This window comes from Camponotus floridanus, unplaced genomic scaffold, assembly GCF_003227725.1.
Source record: "Camponotus floridanus strain SB8 unplaced genomic scaffold, Cflo_v7.5 scaffold54, whole genome shotgun sequence".
Taxonomy (NCBI): Eukaryota; Metazoa; Arthropoda; class Insecta; order Hymenoptera; family Formicidae; genus Camponotus; species Camponotus floridanus.
This window is the reverse complement of record NW_020229703.1, coordinates 840364-859375: the sequence shown is the minus strand read 5'-3', so window position 1 is coordinate 859375 and position 19012 is coordinate 840364. Positions and strand designations below refer to the sequence as shown.

General features: G+C 33.4%; 1 protein-coding gene across 2 annotated transcripts in view; it reads left to right on the top strand.

The window, feature by feature from the left end:
- Positions 1–19012, top strand: part of LOC105257364 (lachesin) — a 139595-nt gene that overhangs the window by 74480 nt on the left and 46103 nt on the right. For both annotated transcript variants that reach the window (XM_025412644.1, XM_011267931.2), the window contains exon 3: positions 12243–12368. The gene's annotated coding sequence lies outside the window, so the exon portion shown is untranslated. The remainder of the gene's footprint in view (positions 1–12242; positions 12369–19012) is intronic.

Genomic DNA, 19012 nt, shown 5'->3' with positions numbered 1-19012 from the left:
GAAATTCTTTCTTTTGAAGAAAAATATTAGATATATATTATATTATATATATTTCTGCTCCGAAAAGCGATTGTGTCTTTTGCACAGAATAAAAAGTCTAATTTATTCTATAAAATTAATATATTTTAATTAAAACGAAATACAATAAATATTAAATATTCCTCATTATTACAATTAAAATAAGAAATATGTAAATTTTATAGAGTAGTAAAATATTTTAATTAAAATTTATCAGAATTCATATAAGTGTGAAAATACCGTGTATATTACAATAACGTCAGTCACACATAGTTATTCTGGGTGAGGAAAATTTGGATACGTATCCGTTGTCCGAAAAAAACAAACGATCGAAATATTTTTCATTTCTGCCTGACTGCACAGATTTCCATGTAGTATTATGTTTCAACAGCGCGCGTTCCCTTGCTTCCATGTCTGGAAAGGAAGGAGTTGAACGCATCGCGGCGCATCCCGATGGAGCGGATTTCGATAGTATATTTTTTGTAATGCCGCCCGATAGTACAAATGGCAACGCATCTGTCATGAACAACACACAAGATAGCATCACTTGGTTTTCGTATTCTCTTGAAATAGATATTTGTTTCTGTTTTCTCTTGGAAATTAAATATAACAGATGCAGATCTCGTTTTTCCTCCAGAATTCGAATAAAAGCATAGATATAATTCTACGGTAAAATCAAGTTACTGGTAAACGAAATATGCGTCATAAAAAAATCTTGTAAAGCAGAACAAGATAGTATTATTCATAGAGAGAAGGAATATTGACGAGAAATTTAATTTTGCAAATAATAAAAAATTTTAATTAGTAGATTTATAAAAAAAATACTTCAACGAAAGAATTTATTTAAAATCAGATACGACATTAAGAATAACATACATTATATTGCATAATTTTTCGTTCATTTCAACATCACTATTTATTATCTGTAGCAATCTATGAAATCAAAAAATTGTTATCGCCATATTTTTATATAGCTCTTTTTTATTCGCGACATTTTTCTTCTAGAATAATTGATTATTAAAATATTTGTAACTGAAGATCGTTTAATTATCTTCATCTCCTTTCTCTTGTCAATCTACATATATTCTCATTAATTTTTGACCTGAAAAAGCTCTCAATATACCCGACAATGAAGCGTTTTGTATCCTCATTAAACTATCGATATTTCCGACACACGCGACAAGATAACAAGCAATTTCGCTTAAGAAACAATCAATGCAGTGACAGGATATCGGCAGAGATCTTCGTGCTGTTATTATACCGCGTTACGAGATAAAAGTCACTTCGGCAAAGATGAAAGCTCTTCTTGAAACTACACCGAAAGGCAGAATAAAATGCTAGAATGTTTCAAAGTACATGCAATTTTCCGTCATTCTTGCTCATCATCTTGCGAGCAAATTTTTCACGCGAGAATTCTCGGTCGAGAATCGCGCGTCTTCGCGACAGGATGTTCGTTAGTGGGCTTCTTCCTGCGACTATCCGGCTACTCGATTTTAGAGTATCCTTCTTGGCGCGTTTTTTTTTTTCACAATTCTCTCCTCATCGTGTGCGATTCATCTATCTCGCATGCGAGAGAAATTGAGCTACTCGAAAATTCGCAAAATTATGAAATATATTATTTGAGTTGTCAAAGATAGTTGGAAAAACATATTATACTGTAGAAAAATTATTGTAAAGGCATTATCAAAATATTGCAAATGCACTGCAAGAAAGTATGATAAATATATTTAATGATTAAGTTGTGAGAAAGATTGAAAGATACATTATTTGATATCGTTAAAGTGGGAAAGATAATTTGAATCTTGCAAAAATGTATAACTGCGAAAAGAATTTCTCTCTCTCTCTCCCTCAAATCTGCAAAGTTTTATTATTATTGTTACATATATATATATATATCTTGAAGAGACACAACAGCTACGAGTTGCAATGATCTCGTATAATTCTTCGTAGCTCGAACGTCTTGATTGTGTCATTATCGACTTGATTAATGATCTCTTGCGGCGCTTTCTCATGGCAATTATAAAGCAGTTTTAAGGACTTCGCTCGGAGAGTTCGAATGCGAAAGAAGATTTAATCTGTCGAACTGAGCTTGTCAAAGGACTACTGGCGGGCCAGAAGATGGAACCAGGTCGATAAACTCGGAAAGGGAATGATAACACGGACTGTCGTTTCTCGTTAAGCGATCCTCGCCGGCGATAATGAAGTAGACACGGTGGACGACGAGTGAAGAGTTCATAAAGAAAGACCTATCCATTGGCGACGCGCTTTAATAATGATACCTTAATTAATCACTTTAATTTTCCTAATTATTAGTAACGACGGAATACGACGCTACTCTCGTCTGAATCTTAATGCTATCAGGCTGCTATTTCATTATGACTATGTTGCATCCACTCCGGTCTATGTGATTCAAACATGAAAAAAATCACAAAGATTAAAATAAAACGCAAAATGAAACAATCATTACCATGCATCAATTCTATGATTATTTCAAAAGTGTATATAATATTATAATAATCTTGTCAAAAGAAGACATGTTTTTTTCATTGGATTTTCGTAATTTATGATACCATATACGGATTTGATTATAATATATAATTAATAATTAATATTGTAAAAAGCGCTGGATTTGAGGTAGACTCTGAATAATCATTTTATTCGTTTTTGCGGGATCAGATCTTGGCGTGAAATTTCTTCCTCGCAACGGCACATTAATGCAGATTAGATGCGTGAGCTCTTCCGAAATTCCGCTGCGCTCTCGACGCTGTCTGAATGAAAAATCATGAATGAGAAATCCGTCTCAGAGACAGTCGCAATTTTCCCATCATTAGAATCTTTCTTCAGCGCGCGTTCGCGCAAATCGAGATCCAGGTATCAAATTCCCTCGTATGTCGTCTCTCGAACTTGCGCTCGGTTGAAGGATTTATCTGAGAGGATCGGCGCTTCCTGCCGCCTCATCAGCAACCCCACGATCTCACAATCGCGCGATCCTTCTTGTCCCGAGATTTCTCAATTTCCGGCCTATATGCAGTGACTGCACCGGGCTACGACATCGTTCTTATTTACCGGAGGATGACGCGGTTGCGAAGTTCGGATGCAAATAGCGGTAGCGGCTCGGCTAGACTTTGCGCGACGTGTTGCACGTTCCCTCGAAGTTAGATAAGCGAAAGACGACGTGCTGATGCCGGGACCAGCTGGGACATTCTCGGTCCAAACGGGATACATTACGCCGCCAGTCGGCCGGCTGCCGCATGTCGCTAGTTGATCGATTTAGACACGAAATTAAAAATGAGTCGAGAAATTAGCGACATAATTGTATTAAAACTAATTAGAAAATGCAAAATTTTACGTAATTGTTGTGACATTTTCTTATTTTTATAGCGTAATTTTCTAAAAAAATAGGTACAATATAATACATATTCAAGTCGCAATCAAAGATTTCCTGAATTAAAAATTAATGAATGTAATAAAAATATAGAGATCTCTTTGCAAAATTCCATTTTAGAAATTCTAAAGATGATTTATGCTAGAAATAGAGATTGTAGAATAAATATATGTATATATATATATATGTATACATACATACATACAGATACATACGAAGAATATCAATATTTAATATTGAAGATAAAATATCAAATAGAATCTGAAGAGTTTAATATCTTTCCGTTTCTATTAAATGTGCAAAATCCTATTAGTATAACGGCATTTCTTTGTAATCACTGGAACGAGAGCTTTACTTTAATGAAGTTTGATCGAAAATCAATATCTGGTATAACGAAATTCCTACAATAAAATCAAGTTAGAGATCCGTTGAGTTTGTCGTAATGAAATCTACGCGTGAAGTTAACACAAATAATCCATATGTCGTAACTAAGTGCTCTAACAAACAGACAGATTAAGTAAAACAATTTTTCTATTGTTTATTATAGCTCAAAAAATTAAACAACAAAATGTTATAGCTCAAAAAATCAAACAAAAGATTATTTTTAATTTAGATGTAAATCTAAATTATATTTATGTTTAAATCTATATATCTTTTTGGATTTTACGTAAATTAAATATACAAATAAAATACTTTCTAGGCAATTTTAAATGTAAAGTCTATAATTTCGTAAAAGATACAAATACACAAATATGTCTGTTTAAGAAACGTAGTTAATTAAATTTAATTCGAAATTTCTTATCTGAAGGCTAAAATACGATTTGAACGAAATCTTAAAACCATATTTATATAAAGCCATTTCTATTTATTCTATTTATTTCTATTTATTCTAAAGTTATATCTTTTCAACTCATTTGATTAAAATTTGATGAACGCATTTCAAAAAAGAAGACATCCGTGATTAGTGGAGTGCAAGTTACGCCGGAAGGACCGGTGACACGCTTTCAGCGAGTTTTCGAAGAAAATTACGTAACGTACGATATATTTACATATGTACGCATGGTTAGCACCGGGTTGGAAAAAGATAGATCGCAAGTCCAAAGTACGGAGCCAAAAAGAACCCGGGGCTATGCCTAACGAGCTTCCTGAGAGCGTCGGGATGTCGATTCTATGGGGGCATTCAGATTCTCAGCGAATCTCGGCGAGGAACGAAGAGACGGGAACCAACCTTGACAATTGGCAGCTGCCATAGCTATTGTCTCCCGATGCGTTTCCGTCGTACAATTTTTGAAGCGCTTCAATTAAAAAAAAATGCTCGCTTTTTCCATCCTTGACTTTCCGGCGTTAGAATAGCCTGCGAATAGGCATTAATTTGGAATCGAGAAGATTTTGAGCAGCTAAATCGACATACCAGACATTTACATTTCACAGAGATATACGCGCTTCACAGATAATCAAAGTTATGTATTTAATATGCCTTTTATAACAACTTTTTATAACGATGTTTTTCTTTCTAATATCCATTTTCCATTTTTATCGCATTAAAAATTGCTTGATTATACAAATATTCTGTATAAATATTTCAGTTAATGATAACGTATGTTTTTTTTATCGTCAATATTTTATAAATATGATGTTATTGTGTTAATTTAGCTTCAATAATATGAAAATGCGTTTCTCTAAAGCCATTAAAGTCGACCATTCTTCATACAAATAATGGGAAACATTTCGATTTGCGTTATTATGAAGTTGTATCCTCTTGAGGATATTATATATATATATATATATATATATATATATATATATATATATCAGTGAAATGCTTCTATATTGCAATTGCAACCGTGCTCCGTCGCACCATGGGGGAATCAATAACAGGATACAATGAGTCCTGAGAAATAATAAAAACGTATAACGCATTCTGGACAGAGGCAGCCGCGCTCGCGGCTATCGCAGAATTAATTCCTATGCATCTCGCGTTTTCCACTATCGCGCCGACTCGCGTACACGTACACGTAAGCATAATTATCCTTCGTGTTTCAGGATCGAGAAGCAATTTTGCGCCTATACTCTAGCTACTAAAGGATACGAGAGATATTAAGTCGCGTGCATAAATTAAAAATTCTCTTTTCCTCAAAGAAAATAATACGATGCGCTGATCATCGGTGAATGAATATGCAATTGTCATTAAATTCACGAAGCATTACGCATGCATGATAAGAGTTTAGATTTATGGAGAATCCTCGAAACTGCAATAAAGTGCAGAATAATAATATCATATATTGCGCTGGCAATATCAACTGGAAATATAGTATTTGGCCGGGAATACGCATAGTAGAATTTCGAGTAGTTTGAGTTTGTTTAACATATATCACGCGTATAAGCTTACATTCTCGGTATCTCATTGTCTCGTAAAATTAATGACGGGCTCCCACATAGCTCAAGAAACGCACGCATGCGAGTAATAGCCTTTAAAAAGGCTCGTGGGCACCCTCCGCGTGGACCGGGAGTCCCTTTTTTTTTCTCTTGGGACACGTTGCTTTATCGCGGTGATCTAAAATTACCGGAAATTATGCAGAGTGCAAGCCATCTGTAGAACGGCGCCGCATTGTTTGCGCGTAAAGACCGCATGAAAATATTATTTTTAATCGTCATACATGGCGCACGCGTCGAACAATGTCAACGTAGAGGGAGGGAAAGAACCCTCTCTCAGCGATGACGCAGTAACGCGCTCGCAACTAACGATATATTTCATCTCATTAAAACGTAAATACGAATTATACGGCGCAATTGATTGATTTAACGGTACTCTTTAATAGTAATTAATCAGTAATTTATCGCTTCTCTCGTTTTCCAGTTGATTTGCGTAAATTATTCCACGCAATCGTATAATGTAAATACTACGCGACACGCAACATGCAAACTGCAAGCCGAAAGAAACGTTTAATGTTACTCGATATTTGCGGTTTATAATCATAGTGATCAATTGATAAAGATAATTTTTGCTTATTAAATGTTTATTAAACGCATTTATCGCTTAATACGATGAAGAGAGATGACGCATAAAATGTAATTTCAACTCAAAGATGAAATATTTATAAATCAAAATATTTAAGCTATTTATCGAACGTATTGATTCTGAAATATGAATGACAAAAATATGTTTTTATTATTCATCATAGTCTATATTATCCTATGTTAAAAAATAATCGCATTATATTTACTTTAAAAATTTAGACATATAATATTCTTATTAACTATATTTATGTTTAATTTTCGATTCAAAGAGAAGCAAGAGAGAACATAATGCGAAGTAGGCAAAATATTCACAGCTATAAAAAGTACTTTGTTACATTCCGAGAATAGGAAGTGCAATCTCGAGATGCGGCATGACAATGCGACACACGGGCTTGATATCATTTTATATCGTATAATCACGACGCGGTGCGAATACCATATCATCGGCATTCGACGTGGACACGTGAATACGCGCTTGATTACCCATTTGCATTTTTGATTGTACAACTGTAAATCAATTTAAACCCCTGCTTCCGTTCTCATGCCGACAGCACTCCCACCGTAATTTAGCGTGCTCAATCGCATGCATTTCGTTGCAATTGTCCGAGGACGTTACTCCATGTTACATGTCAAGATTTAAGGCGATTGACTTGTTGTGCATTAGTCTGCATACTAATGTCAATATTGCAAAAAATATTTACATGGTTAATCAATATTATTGATTAGCCATATAAGATTAGCTTGTCATAATATTAGAGTATATATTAGAATATTTTTTGTAATATTCAAGAAAGAAAAGTCCACTCTCAATGTGCTTTTGTTGATTAGTACATCACGGCCAAGTTCGCTCGCAACATCAAGTCACTCATTGTCAGTCACGTTACATGACTCACGTGCCACGCGCGTTTACGCCCATAAACTCACGTGACTGCTCTTGTCAACCGTTCGTTGTCGTGTCGCTCGATTCACGTGACTCGTGCGTTCATGCAACGCAATCTGTACTTGTACAGATTCACGTGAATGAATCAGCTGTGCGTACGCGCTACCATGCGAGTAATAGCTGCAACCTATTATTTCCTCTCGCGAGTCTGATTTTTAATTTTACGAGCGGTAATAAATCCGCGGAAAATTAATGTAGCAGTACGCGACAAAAACGGATATCCAAGGCCCATTTTATCTCATTTCTTTTTTAATTTTTTCCCGTAATGCGTTATTTTGATACGGACCTATAATTGAACAAGACTAATGTTTTGTGTAATTTGGCAATTCGAATATTGAAAGATTTAATATTTATTAATATAAATGTGTGTATAATTTTGTATAAAAATTATTCGAACAAAAATATATCAGGAATAGCGTTCTTCAAAAATTAAGATGTCATTTAAATAAAATCTAATTAAATAGGAATGACTTGAAAATTATTATTATAAAAATTATGTTATAATAAAACTTTCAACATTTGCATATATATATAAATAATATAATAATAACTAAAAATTAAAATAGTATAGTTTTAGATATATAAATAATAAACTTGTTATCTAATTGTAGAGTATTATAAATTGTATAGAATCATATAATTAAGCATTTGGAAAACAATTAAACATTTATACAATTATTATCTTGTCAATTGTTATTTTCTGGTTATACAAATGCGGTTCAATCTTTTGATTATATTACAGATTGCCTAGTTGAATAGCATAATAATGTTACGGAAAGAAAAGCAATCTCGTTGAAGTATAAACCGCTTTTATTTGCAGCAGAATGCACTTTCGTGCATCATAAAATGTATCTTGAACGTTTGGTCTTTCGTCTGAGACATTTCAGAATATTACATTAGCGGCAGTTAGAAGAGAATTCCAATGAAATGATGAAATATAAATGTAACAAATGTCGCAAAAGGTTTCTTAACTCTCTCGCTATTATAAAGAAATAATATTTATTTATAATTTATTTACAGTGACAAATTATTTGAAAATGTTAAATATAAAATATTAACGGAATATTTCAAAAGTATTTCTATTTCAACTATTTTTGATCTGCATTCATAGAAATCAAATGCATTGTAAAAAAGAAGATAAAAATTATTAAATAAACACTCAGTATCTGTTTTCAGTCTCTTGCTAAGAGATTTTGCTGTTAACAATAAACAGATGGAGAGACGACAAAGTGAGAGAATGGATTCGCGTGCAACGGTGCGATTGCGGACTATCAACTTACGGAATCGGATGAGGAGACGAATCGATGAGAAGAAACTTGGGAAATAAAAGGGATAACGGTCGAAGAAAACGCAAATGTCAGAAAATGAAAGAGCGTTCGATCGAGAAATGAAAAATTGAAGGTGCGCCGACGGGCAAGGAAATGGGAGTGAGAATTCGAAGACGATTGAAGAACAAAACTGAAATGCAGAACACAGAATATTGCAAAGGAAAATGTTAAAAACTAGACGAGAGAAACAAAGAACAAGTAAATGAAGAATAGAAATGAAAACTTACGGAAATACAGTGTTTAACATTACACGCAGCTGTTTGACTTTTAATCTTTGAACACAATTTTTGTATTATATTAAGTAAAATTGAGATAGCCATTGATAGTACAAAATGCGAACATGCAATAAAAGATAAGTAACGAGATGAGTAAAAATATAATGAAAAAAACTAACAAGCAAAATTCATGGATAAAAGCAAAGCGGAATGTAACAGCGAAAGAATGGAAATCCACTCGCTTGACTGTGGATCTTAACAAGATAAAGAGATAAAACGCAGAATAATAAAGCGAATAGCCCTCTGGACAAAGCCGTCTATTTCAAACCTGTGTGGAAATTAATCACATCAAATTAAATCGTAGAAATTATTAGAAATTTCTTTCTAATAATAAAACGATGCTTTAAAATAAAAAGATAGCAAGGGAAAAATGCATCGTACAAAATAAGTGAAGGAATTATATAATAGAAACGAAGCTGGAGGCAACGAGAAAGAAAGAGAGAGAAAATAAAAGGTAAAATAGGGAATAAGTAAGAGGAAGATACGAGGCAATAGAAAGAAGAAGAGGATGCGAAACGGTTTTTATCTCATAAGAATATGCAAAAGATGCCTTTTACCGTACATCTTAATATGATCACCAAGCATATAGCCATATCAAGAGTCGTATGAGGAAAATTGGTTAGAGATAATTGAATGGTTTTACGGAGCTGCACTATAATGTGGCTATCCAGAGATAGGGATCGTTTCCACCGGAAATTTCTACGGTTACTGTAACATGCACTCCGTACTAACGGCAGGAATTTATTCGTAACGTGACGCTTAATTATAACGAGTAATGCGAACTTAACAGACATGACGACATTGATGATAATATATATTTTAATATACTATCTTAGAAAATGAAATAGATAATGTCATGCTGTATCTTAGAAATGAAATAATTCATCGTCTTAAAATATTAATATTTATAAATATGTTTTAAAATTATTAATTTTACATTATTAAATAATTGATTTACATGTGCTGATTTTTCTCAATAATGTTATTTTTTTCTTTTTAACCTGAGGAATATAATTAAACATAATTCAGTGCAATTAAATGTAAGTAGCTCAAAATTATCTCTACCTATGAGAAATATCTTTTGGATTTTAAATATTGTCTTACATCTTTCGCAACCAAATAAGAGGATTAACATTTGATATAAGTTAAGTTAATTAAATATTTTTATTTGCACTCTATATTATAGAGTGCAATTATATAAGTTATCTCTATATTATAGAGTGCAATTAAAAATATTTAATTAACTTAACTTATATCAAACTCTGAAACTCAAAAGGAAATAAGAAATTACAGTTAACAACATCAATCCGAATAAAATAATCCGAATAAATTAAAATTATTCCAAATTAATTATAATACGTTTGAAATCTTCCATTCGAGGATATGAGATGTATCAATCTACTCATCACTGAATCCACATTAATGTAAACGTTATACATTTAATTCACAGATATTTTTTTATCTAAACTTTAAATACATAGGATAAAATTTTATATATTTATATATTTGTAAAGGAGTAAAATCTTACATTCATCAGAAGTTTCTTATATTGATCGCAATCGAAAATAACGTCTCACACATATATATCTGTCAGTGCCATATATTTAAATCACTCGAAATCAACTATCATCCGATTAAAAACTTTAAATAATGAAGAAGAAGGAGAAAGAGAGAGAAAAAGAGGGAGGGAGAGAGAGCGAGAGAGAGAGAGAGAGAGAGAGCTATCGATAGCAACACAGCCGGTGAGGAGGGGTTTAATTAACACAGAGATCAGGTCGGGTAGTCGAATTGGAAATTACTGGCGCGGAGTCGCGGGTAAGGTTAATCCCCGGAAAGCCCCGGCTCTCTCCGGGAGATGGTATGAGATAGAGAAAGAGAGGGAGAGATAAAACGACGAGGCAACTCTCTACGATTTGGGACACCCCGAGTTTATAGGTGCAGCTTCGAATAGCGAGGCGATCGCTATCCCTAATTCGTAACACTAAGCACCAAAGGCTGCAGCTTTAAATATGTAGCAGGTCCACCGCATGCATCTGCATGCTTTTCCGGAAATACGGATGCACCGCGTACTTACTGATACTTCCGTTTACCACGGGTTGAAGATTTGTGGCTCCGATAGCCGACGATGCGGTAACATCAAGTTGCGATTGATGGACTAATATTTTATTTTGTTTCTATTTTCTTGTGAATATAATAAATGTTTAAATTAGGTGTATTTTTTTTTACCAATAATTATGTTTTATTATATTTATGTTTTATTATATTTATGTTTTATTATATTAATGTGGTACAAAATTTTATCGGACTATCTTTTTTTAATTTCTACGAAGAATTTCTTTATGAAATAAATAGTTTTATAAAAAATTTAATTCACTAGTGTTTTGTACAAAATAATTTAGCGCAATAATCGTTTTTCGAAGTAATTAAATCTTACTATCGACAATTACTCACACTTTTAGCTAGATGGAGCACAAAGCTTTACCATAGTTTGAAATGCAAAGCTTTCAATGGTGAGATCCACGTAACACACTCTGTGTGCACGCGCGTCGCACGCGTATCACACGTTTGAAAATATTGGATGTGCGGTAAAAGTGCAGCTCGACCTAAATACCAAGAAGAACCGAAATTTCCGGATTAAATTTTTCGCCAGCGGATTGAGGTTTCGCGCTCGCGAACGGACTCTGCACGTTCGCAATTATTAAAGAACGGCGTACTTAGTTTTTGCCGCTGCGTGCATTACTAGATTTTAGGTCGCATGAAAGAATAATTCGTTCTCTGAAAATGGGAACTTTCTCTTATTATTGTTCTCGTTTGAGATTCATATTATAAGATATTACAGAAAGTTATTTTATAATATACAAGAAAAAATCTACAATATAATATTTTATTATATTTTTATATTTTATTATATTTTTATATATTTTATTATATTTTTATAAATCTATAATATTTATATTTTATATATATATATATATATATATATATACATATACATATATACATATTTTATTATATATCTATAATATTATATTTTTCTGCATATATAACATTATAAAATTTATTAAAATATAATAAAATCCTACATAGAACGTGAAAGGCGAGGTAATAGAGCGAATAAAATTATTACATTGTACATGTGTGCTGCGAATGAGTATCATTATCAATGGAGAGATTAGTTCTGGTCAGATCAAACTTGTGTTAAATGAATACTTATTTATAATGACAATTTCGTATACTATAGAATAAGCTCGACTATAGAATAATTTATATTTTTGCAGATCAGCATGAGCAGAAAAGAGTTCTAGCGACAAGCGAGACGCGAAACTCAGAACGCATGCCTAAATCAGCGGGAAGCGGATAACTTGCTAGTAAGCGGCTAACGGGTCACTTCTAGGGGATAATAGGTAAGTTCAGCACGTAAGCGCCTCGATCTGCACTGTAGAGGATTTAAACATCATTCGAAACGTTCAGAGTGTATGCCCATCGTTGTAATGAGAATCTTCCGCGCCAGTTGCGACAGGTTAATAATCTCTCCCTCTACTAATTAGTTATCGAACGGCAAATCGTCGTGCTGTCAATGAGAGGCTTCGTCGATCCGAGAAAAACGAGACTCTCAAGCTCTCTCTCAAGCTTGTGCGCTGCAGAATGTAATTGAGTTTAATAAGCAAGGGAAGAGAGAGGGACAGAGAGAACGTGCGCACACCGAGATATACACTCGCAATTTGCGAGTTCGCATAATCGATGTATCGCCGCTGGTCATATTGATGGGATCTAGCTGTAGCGTATGCGTTATCGCGAAGCACGCTTGCTTGCTTGCTCGTTACAGGCGTGTTAATGGTATATTCATGCACATTACGAAATTACATTATAACGTAGACTAGAATACACGCGATATCGCTAAGATTTATCTCCTAATTTTGTGCACGAGAAAAATCGCCATCAGATATGCAAATAATAAATAGATTCGCGCGTGCATCGGCACAAATGAGTAAGGGAACATTTTTGAAATTACCTTCGTTTCATCCATCTCGATTCTTGGTGGGTTAGTCCAGGTTTAACGGCGAACATTGTGCCTAAACGCTTTACAAGCGCCTCACCACAATTCGATACACACGCCAGGATAAATTTCACCTGTGATAGCTGGCTCGCGGGTACATTCACAATGAAGCATACACACACACATATACATACACGTATACTTTGGTTAAATGCGTGTACTTACACATTTTCCACATGAGGAGGGATGAAAGCGATGCTAGCGGAATCGGCGATAAAGAGCGTCGAAGGGTTGGAAAAGGGAGCGAGGGCCAACTTCGCAGACAGTTTAAACCCCACGCCGGTCGGAAATCCGCCCACTCCACTTGGCGCGCGAATCCGAGTGGTATACTACTTGACCGTTCGAGTGGGGTCTGAATAGTGAATATCTTCGATATTCGCACAGAAAGTTCGGTCGTGTGCTTCAACGAGCCCACGTGTTATCCGTTACGATGGCGGACGAACGCTCTTATTAGCGATAGGTATGTATTATGAACTCTATGAATTTCTCTCTCTCTCTCTCTCTCTCTCTCTCTCTCTCTCTCTCTCTCTCTCTCTCTCTCTCTGCCTGAAACAAGGCTAAAGGATATTACATCATGGATATTCGATACATAGTATGTAGACTCGGAAATTTTTCGCATTGTTAGAAATAAAAAACTCTATCTCAGTTTATCTAAATAATGATTTTTAAATGATTATCATGTGTTAAAAAGATGCTTTTAAATGTGTTTTCTGTATATGATATTTTTCTGTATATAATTTGTTTTTTTTTTAGAATTGTGAAATACTTTTACATCTTAAAATTAGAAGAAGATACTTTATGCACACATACACACATATATATAAATCGAATAATTATATATACACGTTATTTTGCCGATAGAAATAATATTATATATGTATAATTTTTGATAATATTTTACTATTTTTATTAATATATTCTTCTTAAGGAGAGAAATGATAAAGATATAAATTTATAAAAAAAAATCATTAAATGTTTTACTTTATTCTTATAAAAGTACAAAGCTAGCTAAATTGGCCGGACGTGTACTCGCAGTTATAGCTGGTAGAGTGGATAATGTGAAGACTGAAGTACGCCCCCGCACATATTTAATATGCGCACAAAATTAATGGTTACCTCGGCCGAGCGAAATTTCGCTCAAGTACCAACGAGTTCAAGCTCAATAATGCTATGAGAGTATGCCGGTCAAATAGAAATTTTCGATTTAGTGAATTAATGCTCTTGGATCTCTCTCTCCGCGTTACCGCAGAAAATACAATTTATCAATTACTACCGAAATATAACGATCTCTTCTGAACTATAATCTATAAGTTTCTTCATTAAAGTTAAAGTTGGATTTTCCTTAATGAAAATTTGAGAGAGAGAAAGAGAGAGAAGAAGACAAGCCAATATTCTTTATAATTATATAATCTTGATACGAAACGTTTAAGTATAACGCTTTGCGAAAATGCAAATATTCTTTTTATTCTCATTAAAATTATTTATTTAATTATATTTGTTTGTCGTCTGTAATCAGGATGAAATATTTTTACCAATTTCAAGATGTCATGTGCAAAAGTCAAAAGATATCACATACATAAGATCGCCATTTCGAAATATGCAAAAATTATGATGCTTATGGAGCGGAAGGACGTTGATCGACGAACTGTCTGGAAATTGAGTTTGGCCGACACGTTTTCGAGCTGAAATATTATTGCGGCGATCGGACCGAATTGCTTTTATTGTCTGCATTAACTGCAGCGGATTTTCAGTCGACGAAAGGGGAGATAGAATGAAATAATTACCGATATCACGCATATTTACAGCGCGCGCAAGGGCCGATGCGTTTTAACCGAAATACGATTTTGCGCCGCGAATTTTCATCAATTTCGCGCGTATTCGAGCAGCTCGACGATGTGTAATAGCGATGTGTGATTGAATATCTGCCGATTTATTATACAGTGAAATATATTACGCTTTTTATGAGTTTGCAAAAATAATCGTAGGATTAAATAATCAAAGTCTTTAGCCTTTTATAAAACAAGATATATATATGTTAAAATAAACATTCACTCTCTTAAAATTTTAAAAATATTTCAAATATTGTAAAATATAAAATTGTGTGTAAAATTGTGGAATTAATAGAAGTAAATGAATATATCTTGTTCGAGTACAAATTTTAGATACCACATTATACATAAACGTACGTTTCCATTATAGTGCAATGCATATAATATAAAACATATTAATATCAATAATGATTTATAATCGATAATGAACGTGCAATAAAATACCGCTAGATGACATCAAATTTCTCGCGATAGTGATCGCTATTGGCTTTTTAATATTAGTCATACATTTCAGCTGTACGTCATAATCATGGGATTATTGTCCAAATTAAATTCCAACGACAGTATTAATAACATTCTCACTTTTTGACAATCGCGTAGTTATTACCGGAATGAAATTTTGGTGATAATGTTATATCAGTAATATTCTCGCGCACTTTTCCGTCATGTATAACCACAGATTATTATTTCGTCAAAATTAAATATCGTCGAGTCGTTTGCCGCGATACATCCAATCGTCATATTGGCAGTATTTTATATTTTAATAATGTTATAGGTTTGCTTGATTGCACGAGGGATTATACATATCGATATACATTCATTTTTCATTTTTCTCATTTGAGGGCTTATCGATCCATTGGTTAAATAAAAAAACGTAAAGAGCGTATAATGTAAAGAAACATAGTTTCGATATCCGTCTATTCTAACATTGTCCTTTTATTGAAATTTTATCGGACAATTCGGAAATGTCCAGTTTAAAACACATACAGTTTCCATTTAAAATTTGTTTATGCTTTGATTTTTTTATTACAAATATAATAGAATTCGTTTACATACAATGCTGAATTTTTTAAAATCGCAAATTATGTTTTCAAAATAAAACGAAAAGTAATTTTTATTTTGATATACAAGTTATGATAATAATATGTGCGTATGTGTTGCAGACTTTTTATAAAATTAACCTTTTTATATATACAAAAGAAATAGCTTTTTTATAAAACATCAAATTTTTATGGACTGATATTTTAGAAAAAATTCTAATTTTTTTTGTAAAAAAGCTGAATTTACAAAGTGTTTGCGATATACATATATACATATATATGTATACATATAATATATCAATTGAATACTATTGAGTGAGCTTCAATAAGTTTACTCCATATCCAAGGAGAAACTCCGCCATCCTAATTGAAATGCGCGTTAACTAACAACACATGGTCGTTCCTATCATATGATCCTTTTCGAATACGTCAACGATAACAGCAAATACAAAACCTAACAACTATCGATAACACCAACTGCCACTCTAGCATTGTATTCGGACATCGCAACCTTTTGACTTCGATGGACCTATGTCTCGAGCATGGGCCAAGATAACCCATTCATTTGAATACGTCTGAATATGTTTCACAGACTTCTGTGCGAGGCCAGGCAGCTGATAACGTCATAACGAACAAAGCAACTTTTGCGTTTATAAAAATACAAACTTTTTCAAAAATATGAAATTTATTATATGTTCCTTTTTTCTAAAGAATCGATATAAAAAGGAAGAAAAAATCGAGAGAATCTCTTTCCTCTCTAATTTTAAATATAGATGAAAAAAGTAATTATAATGGATTTAAATTTATAGAAGATTAACTGTGTAAATATAATAATTAATTTTTTGACATTGATTCAAGATTTTTATTTTTTGAATTTTATATTGAATCTACTGTAAAGCAACTAGATCGCGGCTCAGTTTCGAATTTTCATCTGATTAATACTATTATGATACGTTACATCAATGCAACGATTACATCGCGACTATAATTTGGATATTTGGACCATCCGCGACTTTCAAAAGCGTTCGTGAGCGAATATTCTGCCAATAATTACATATTGAAACGCTTAATATCGAATTCGCGTTGGTAATAACTGAAAGCATACTGAAATTTATGTTTATGAGATTTTATTGTAACTATGCATTTGTTATGTAATTTATTTAGTTTTTAATTTCATTATAACAAACTTTTGATCTCGAAATAAATATTATTTATATTTATTTTAATATAATAATTATATAAAGAAATAGAGACGAGGGATTTAATTAAGTAAATATGTATTTAGCCCAAAAGTAATCCGCTAATTGTCTCGCATAAAATCAATCGTTTCGAAAATTAACAATCAATCGTCGAGATTCGTCAACGACGATTACAATCTCGCGCCGCTAGGTTACGAGAGGTCGGTCCATCCGGTCAAAGCCGATATCTATTATCGAGCGCGAAATCAGAGGTGGTGGTACTTTGACAGACGTGTCTCAGCGGCGTTGACCGGAGTATCGGGGACGATTCCCGGCACCGTATTTATGGCGACGTGCAGCGTGTGTAATAGCTCCGAGGGATATAGGGTAGAACGTAACTCAGCATCAGGAAAGCCGGGTCGGGTCCACCCGCGTCTCCGTATTTCCCGTAATCCAGAGCAACACGCTCATGCCCCGTATACCATCATCGTCACCGCCATCACCACCACCACCATCACTACTGCCGTTCCCATAGATATACCACATGCGAGACTATACAACCGCGAGCGTTCCACTTGCCAGTTACTTTGAGGTCGGAACACCATCCTCCGGTACAAGCTATCCTCTTCATGCCCCGGCGAATCCTTCCCCAGGCTTTCCCCTGTCCACTCGGATACGATAGCATCTTAATCGTGCTAATTCGCGCTCACCCATCACCGGTCGACACCGGGTATACCATGTTACCGGCCACGCCAGGATTTTGAGGCTTTAGCCGCCTGACAGGATCCAGATTTAATATTAAATCCTGAGAATGTTCGTCGGTCGGTGCACTCGTTAGCCGATAAAGAAAAGTTTTATTTCTGATACCGTGGAAATGTTTGTATAATATACTATTTTGGAAGACTCATTATCCTGTCCGGAGAGTTAAGTGATTTGTTTCCTGATTGATTAATTCTGAATATTTTCCACAATGGTTTCTTTAAATGCTATATATTTGTAGCGCACTGCTTTTAAAGATTTTTCTATTTTGGAAACTTTATTACCTTCGTCTAGAGAATGAGAAAATATTTTTGATGACGGAATAATTTAAAAAAGTCGATAATTTATTTTTATAATTATAAGTATGTGTGTATACAAAATTTGAAATATTTTTCTCTCAACATTATTTCTGAAAATTGGAAATATTTATGTTCTTGAAATATGTTAGTTATAATTATAACGTATCAACTAATTATAATATTTATTATTGAAGAAACGGAAATAATTTGCTAACATGGCCGGATTTTGAAATAATCGAGATTTGGTCTATATCCTGCAAAAGGTAAATCTTTTAAATAAACAGACAATAACTAAACAACACTATTTTTGGTATTATCATAAATCCTGCAAAAGCATTGGGATCGAAATCGGCTGCAAAATGACAAAGCAGAATAAATTGCAAAGCTTACCTGCAATAGCATCTCGTTTTTAATCGAAAATCATAACAACGCTGTACAGAATTCGGGCATATTGATTTGTAACAAATCCGAAATGTATATAATATCTGTTAAATATAAAGTAAGTAATTTTTAATTACAATACGTACAAGATTAAAACTAAAATTGAATTTAAAAAGATTGACTAAAGTAAGAAAATCTCTCGTGAGAGAGAGATTTTCAAGGAAAAGTTGATTTTTTGCACGTTAAAGTTTAATCCAGGACGGAATAAGACAAGGCATAGCTTGAATTATATATCCACAAGCAATTATATATTCGTAGTTTATCTTATGAACAATGTTGTAATAATATATGGAGATGTAAATATAATTTAAAAAAATATCCATGGATCATATCTCAGAAAATATCATTAAATAAAAAAATTATGTAATCATTGATCTCGATATTTTTATCTCGCAGAAAATAATTTCTTTTTTAAGAATTCAACATTTTCTTGAAATAATTAAAT